This window comes from Cucurbita pepo, chromosome 12 (genome assembly GCF_057944985.1).
Source record: "Cucurbita pepo subsp. pepo isolate OVF chromosome 12, ASM5794498v1, whole genome shotgun sequence".
NCBI lineage: Eukaryota > Viridiplantae > Streptophyta > Magnoliopsida > Cucurbitales > Cucurbitaceae > Cucurbita > Cucurbita pepo.
Window position 1 is genome coordinate 9,670,589 of NC_141809.1, and position 7,968 is coordinate 9,678,556.

Here is a 7,968-nt window from a genome sequence, read left to right on the forward strand (position 1 = left end):
GATGGAATTCCAGATTGAACGGATCACCGACCTACAATAAGACGCAAATCTCATTCCGTCTTCCATTCTATAAGACGAACTCATAACTTATCATACAGGCACGCATGAAAGACGAGTGAAAAACGATAAATTTGCCTGAACCCAGTCAACCACTTATGATGACTTCGCCCTTACCTACTTGTGCTGTAGCCTCTCCTGGACTGATTGAACGAGGTCAAGCTATTTTACGGTCTCGTTGTGATATGGAAATCAACCCAAGGGAAAGTATGGAATGGATTACCTTGATGATCAAGATCAAGAGTAAAGAAAACTCGTTTCTAAACTCGTGATTCGAATCACTCCACAAGAGGTTTGATCAATACCACTTGAATGACTCTACATGCAAGTTCTAAACACAAGAATTTGCAAAGAAAGTTTAGCTCTCAACAAAGCTAAAATAGAAATTCTATTCTCAATTCCAAAATCTGATGTCTAATCAAAGAAAAGAAGGCTTTATATAACCTTTACAAACCTTAACCTATGTGATACATAACTCCAAAATTAAATGGGCTAGTAAATATGAAATACCCATAACCTCCATATTAAAATGGCTAGTTAATGGTGGAATATAGTAACCTATGTGGGTTACAATATAACCTTAACTCCTATATTTAAAACTAGCTTAAATATGAAAACAAATGGTTAAACTATAATTAAATAATGCAAATAATAAAATGTGCTTATTAGTCATCCTTAGACTATTTGATAAATTCAGCGGAGTTCATTAAATGCAACTTAAAGTGCATTTAATAAATCTCTGTCTTGAAGCTCAACTTTGCATAACATATAAGGGAGGTCTCCAACGTCTTCTAGAATTTCCTTTGATGAGCTCACCATAGCTTGAATATAATTGTATAAGGCTTGTTGTAGCTTCTTGGCTCTCGTCATTGTAATTGGACCTTGAGGTATGGAAATTCCTTGGTCGTGGTTCATATCATTCTCCCCCTCTTGAGAAGGATTCGTCCTCGAATCCAAGCCATCACCTATGATAAGATAAGTAATCAATACAAGGGGAATAAGATTCGGATTACCTTGTTGATCGAATATCTCAAGGCAAGAACACTTGATTGAGATTCGAATCACTCCACAAGTAAGATTGATCATGTCTAGCTTGAATGACTCTTGTTGATCAAATATCTCAAACACTTGTTTGAGATTCGAATCACTCCACAAGCAAGATTGATCATGTCGAGCTTGAATGATTCTACATGCAATCTAAACTACATAGAATTGCAAAGAAACTTAGCCATTCGCTAAAGAAAAGCACAAATGCTTCTTTTAATATATTTGCCAAGTCTGCTTACAAATACAACATATAAGGCTTTATATAAGGCTGTAAATCAGTCTTGTCTGCAATCTCTGTGTTTAACCCATTAAGAAACCGCACCATGAGAGCCTCCATGTCATCATCGAGATCAAGTCGATCCATCAATGTATTCATCTCCTTGTAATAATCTTCCACAGACTTGCGTCCTTGTTTCAATGCTTGAAGCTTTTGCGCCATGTCCCGTTGAAAATATTGTGGAACGAAACGCTTCCTCATGGACTCTTTGAACTCGTACCATGAATCAATTGGTGCTTCAAGGTTTCTTCTCCTACTTGACATCAATTTATCCCACTAAATTTGAGCATATTGTTTGAATTGAGCAATGCATAACAGTACCTTCTTTTTATCACTAAAATTATGACAGTTGAACTCTTCTATTCCTCGAATTAGTCTTTCCATGGTTCGTTGTTGTGCTTCTCTCAATCGTGCATCAGTAATGTTAGTATTGTCGTCTGGATTTTCCATGCTACAAAAGAAAGGTAAAAGAAAAAAAAAGGACCTCACAAGCGCTCCCTCACGTGTATTCACTCGTAAATGTAGTTCACTCGTGTTTAGCACTCAACACTCGAATCAATGTGTCACTCCCTTACAAACTCACCCTCACAATTGAGCACACACAAATCGCACTCCAAAAAAAACAAATTGGGATGTGAGACAAGCTATGTTATAGAGCTAAGTGCAATTCAAAGTGAATAGACAACACACTAAACACATAAACAAGGGTATTGAAGGAGCAATCCGAATAATGACAAAAAAACGAATGAAAGAAAGAAAATGATTAAGGGCTAATTTAGACGTAGTAACATATGAGAGTTACAAATAATAATCAAGAGGAAAAAAGAAAGACATTTAACATCAATATGCTTTCTTTCTTTCAATGGTTTTTTTTTTCTTTTTTTTTTAGGGGCAAAATCTAATCAATTTACCAACAAGAAAAAATTGATTTTGAAGATCTTAAAGAAGAATAAAGTGTTGATAAGATCCAGATCTAACACTTTAAAGAACATAAAAAAAAATGTATATTTTTTTTTTGTTATATATTTTTGTGATAGAATATGAACATTCTACACAAACTGAGAAAAAAAAATAATAATAAGAGAATTAAAAGAGATAATCCCAATGAAACATATATCCGATCTTGAGCCTAAAGCTCTGATACCAAAACGATATGGAAATCAACCCAAGGGAAAGTATGGAACGGATTACCTTGATGATCAAGATCAAGAGTAAAGAAAACTCGTTTCTAAACTCGTGATTCGAATCACTCCACAAGAGGTTTGATCAATACCACTTGAATGACTCTACATGCAAGTTCTAAACACAAGAATTTGCAAAGAAAGTTTAGCTCTCAACAAAGCTAAAATAGAAATTCTATTCTCAATTCCAAAATCTGATGTCTAATCAAAGAAAAGAAGGCTTTATATAGCCTTTACAAACCTTAACCTATGTGATACATAACTCCAAAATTAAATGGGCTAGTAAATATGAAATACCCATAACCTCCATATTAAAATGGCTAGTTAATGGTGGAATATAGTAACCTATGTGGGTTACAATATAACCTTAACTCCTATATTTAAAACTAGCTTAAATATGAAAACAAATGGTTAAACTATAATTAAACAATGCAAATAATAAAATGTGCTTATTAGTCATCCTTAGACTATTTGATAAATTCAGCGGAGTTCATTAAATGCAACTTAAAGTGCATTTAATTCATCTCTGTCTTGAAGCTCAACTTTGCATAACATATAAGAGAGGTCACCAACGTCTTCTAGAATTTTCTTTGATGAGCTCACCATAGCTTGAATATAATTGTATAAGGCTTGTTGTAGCTTCTTGGCTCTCGTCCTTGTAATTGGACCTTGAGGTATGGAAATTCCTTGGTCGTGGTTCATATCAAAGGGTATTGAAGGAGCAATCCGAATAACGATAAAGAAAAGAATTAAAGAAAGAAAATGATTAAGGACTAATTTAGACGTAGTAACATATGAGAGTTACATATAATAATCAAAAGGAAAAAAAGAAGGACATTTAACATCAATAAGCTTTGATAAGATAAGGAATCAACTACAAGAGGAATAAGATTCGGATTACCTTGTTGATCGAATATCTCAAGGCAAGAGCATAGTCTGAGATTTGAATCACTCTACAAGCAAGATCGATCATGTCTAGCTTGAATGACTCTTGTTGATCAAATATCTCAAACACTTGTTTGAGATTCGAATCACTCCACAAGCAAGATTGATCATGTCGAGCTTGAATGATTCTACATGCAATCTAAACTACATAGAATTGCAAAGAAACTTAGCCATTGGCTAAAAAAGAGCACAAATGCTTCTTTAATAATATTTTCCAAGTCTTCTTACAAATACAACATACATGGTGTTATACAGCCTCAAAATGAGAAACTACTAAAGGTATACCAAAAGTTGTAACATTCATACTTAATGACCATAATTAGTCATTATGTAAATGTAACCTAAAGTAAATAAATAGTCTTAAAATACATTAATGAAATACAATAACTCTAAATTGTAATCTACCCAAAATTTATAACATGAAACTTCATTCTTATTCAATGTGGCATGAATGAAATACTTTTGATGATTTCAACAATATTTTCTTCACATCTTTATTGAAGCATATTGTATGATTGATGTCTCTTGGTTCATATCAAGCTTTCTTTCTTTCAATGGTTTTTTTTTTCTTCTTCTTATTGGCAAAATCTAATCAATTTACCAACAAGAAAATTGATTTAGAAGATCTTAAAGAAGAACTAAGTGTTGATAAGATCCAGATCTAACACTTTAAAGAACATAAGAAATGTTTTTTTTTTTCTGTTATATATTTTTGTAATAGAATATGAACATTCTACACAAACTGAGAAAAAAAATTATAAGAGAATTAAAAGAGATAAGCGCAATGAAACATATATCCGATCTTGAGCCTAAAGCTCTGATACCAAAATGATATGGAAATCAACTCAAGGGAAAGTATGGAACGGATTACCTTGATGATCAAGATCAAGAGTAAAGAAAACTCGTTTCTAAACTCGTGATTCGAAACACTCCACAAGAGGTGTGATCAATACCACTTGAATGACTCTACATGCAAGTTCTAAACACAAGAATTTGCAAAGAAAGTTTAGCTCTCAACAAAGCTAAAATAGAAATTCTATTCTCAATTCCAAAATCTGATGTCTAATCAAAGAAAAGAAGGCTTTATATAGCCTTTACAAACCTTAACCTATGTGATACATAACTACAAAATTATTTGGGCTAGTAAATGAGAAATACCCATAACCTCCATATTAAAATGGCTGGTTAATGGTGGAATATAGTAACATATGTGGGTTACAATATAACGTTAACTCCTATATTTAAAACTAGCTTAAATATGACAACAGTTAAACTATAATTAAATAATGCAAATAATAAAATGTACTTATTAGTCATCCTTGGACTATTTGATAAATTCAGCGGAGTTCATTAAATGCAACTTAAAGTGCATTTAATTCATCTCTGTCTTGAAGCTCAACTTTGCATAACATATAAGGGAGGTCTCCAACGTCTTCTAGAATTTTCTTTGATGAGCTCATCATAGCTTGAATATAACTGTATAAGATTTTGATATGAATCCAACAACTGATCACGTGCATGTACCCGAACGAGCAATTATAAGAAGCAATACAAAGAAGATTCAAGTATCAAATCAAGAAAATAATGGAGTGGCTGACATTGGAAAGTGATTAGAAGACTTTCCTTTGGTAGTTGAACTACCAATTAAGACAATTTATGAATTTCCTTATATTCTTCAATTTATATTTAATAGCATTTATTAAAAGTTTGTATGAATTGCCTTATATTCTTCAATTTGTATTTAATAGCATTTATTAGCATTTATTAGTGGTTGGTGGCTGAACTTTATTTTGTTAGGGTTATCTTTTGGACCTATTTAAAGGCATGTAATACTCATGTTTGAGGGATTTTCGTGGAATACAGAAAAAACCTTTGTGTTTTCTTGATAACCTTTTGGTGTTATTATTTTTCAAACCTTGCTTTAGGTTTGATGTTTAAACCGATTCATTGAATTAGTTTTGATCAAGCTAATTCTGGAGTGAATTGTCTTGGTATCTAAGAGTGACTATCATAGATTCCAAGTTCGATCTAAGAGTCATTCATCTTCTAACCAGCTCTTGGTTGGAATCAATCCGTTAAGTTAGCTTTCTCTGTGAGCGTTTTGCAAGGATTCTAGAAGAACCTCTAGCTTTGCAAATTCCAGCATTGTAGGCGCTTATCATTTGGTATCAGAGCATTTGGTCGACGTTCTTTGGCCGCTCTAGAGGTGAAATATTTTTATTGTTATTTTTTTTTGTATCAATTTTTTTTTCTCTCTCAGATTATCGAAAAAAAAAAAAAAATCAGTTCTGAGAGAAAAAAAATATATATATTCAGTTCTTATCATTTATTTTCAAGCTCTTGATCCTTGAGATACTAGTCTTAGCTTGTTAGAATTGATCGTTGAATTGGTTATAATCAAGCTTAAAGCAAGATTGCACCAAAAAAAAAAAAAAAAAGCCAGCCTTTACATTCTTGACCTAGTACCAAAAGCCTACCTTTGAGTGTTAAACACGAGTGTCCCTGAGTGAAATTTTTGTGAGAAGTGTGGAGAGGTCCCTTGATAAAAAAATGTCACATAATGGAGAAGCAGTACCACCAGTACCAGATCTTAATACAACCATTCTTCAAGCAATTCAAGGTATGATGGAAATGATGATAGAAGATAGACAAGAAAGAAGGCGCAACAACAAAGACAAGAACGAACATTACAAGAAGATGAAGGTATAGTAGTACAAGAAAGACAAGTTGATGGTAGATGGAGAGGAAGAAATAACCATGCAACTATTATGCAACCTAGAAGGATGGAAAGAGTACATGAAGATAGAGATGGGGGAGTTAAACTCAAAATCCCGCCCTTTTGTGGAACGGCAGATTCTGAGGCATACTTGCAGTGGGAAAGAAAGATAGAGCACGTGTTTGATTGCAACACCTATAGTGAAAATAAGAAGTTGAGACTTGCTATTGTCGAATTTACCAATCATGCTGGTGATTGGTACCAACATCTCAAATCTAAGAGAAGAAGAAAAGAGGAGGATCCAATAGAGACATGGGAAGAACTTAAAGAAGCCATGAGAAAAAGGTATGTTCCAAAACATTATAAAAAAAATTTGAAAACTAAATTGCAAGGTTTGAGGCAAGGAACAAAAAGTGTGGCGGAATATTATTAAGAGATGGAAACTATGATGGAAAGAGCAAATGTTAGAGAAGAAGAAGATAGCATGTCTAGATTCCTTGGAGGTTTGAATCGAGAAATTGCTCATCTTGTTGACAGAAATCCACCACCATATCTGGAAGACATGTATCATTATGCTCTCAAAATTGAAGACCAATTGAAGGAAGAAAAAGAGCATTCAAAAAGGTACACATCACGAACTAACACCTTTTCAAATTCTAAAACTTGGAACAAGGATAGTTTTGTGAATAGAAATGAATCAATGTCACCAAAAGAAAAGTTTGTGGCTGCTAAAAGAGTGGAGGTTGAGAGTTCCAATGGTAAAAAGAATAAAGCTTCAAAGACGGTAAAGGAGAAGTCTAGTTCTATTCAATGTTGGATGTGCAAAGGGTTTGGACACATGAGCAAAGAGTGTGTTAATAAAAAAGTTATGGTGATAAGGAATGGTATACTTGATTCAGATGATGAATGTGAGGATCATGATTCACAGCTTGTGGAAGAAATCGCAGCATATGATGATGAGTATGTTGAAGAAGGTAATTCCATATCTTTGATCACAAGAAGGGTACTCAATGTTCAAATCAAGGAAGAGAAATTTGAAGATCAAAGGGAAACTTGTTCCACACTAGATGTTTGGTCAAAGGAAACTGATATGAACAACGACCAAGGAATTTCCATACCTCAAGGTCCAATTACAAGGACGAGAGCCAAGAAGCTACAACAAACCTTATACAGTTATATTCAAGCTATGGTGAGCTCATCAAAGGAAATTCTAGAAGACGTTGGTGACATCCCTTATATGTTATGCAAAGTTGAGCTTCAAGACGGAGATGAATTAAATGCACTTTAAGTTGCATTTAATGAACTCCGCTAAATTTATCAATAGTCCAAGGATGACTAATAAGCCCATTTTATTATTTGCATTATTTAATTATAGTTTAACTATTTATTTTCATATTTAAGCTAGTTTTAAATATAGGAGTTAAGGTTATATTGTAACCCACATAGGTTACTATATTCCACCATTAACCAGTAAGCTTGTATTTGGAGGTTATGGGTATTTCTCATTTACTAGCCCAATTAATTTTGGAGTTATGTATCACATAGGTTAAGGTTTGTAAAGGCTATATAAAGCCTTCTTTTCTTTGATAAGACATCCGATTTTGGAATTGAGAATAGAATTTCTATTTTAGCTTTGTTGAGAGCTAAACTTTCTTTGCAAATTCTTGTGTTTAGAACTTGCATGTAGAGTCATTCAAGTGGTATTGATCAAACCTCTTGTGTTGTGATTCGAATCACGAGTTTAG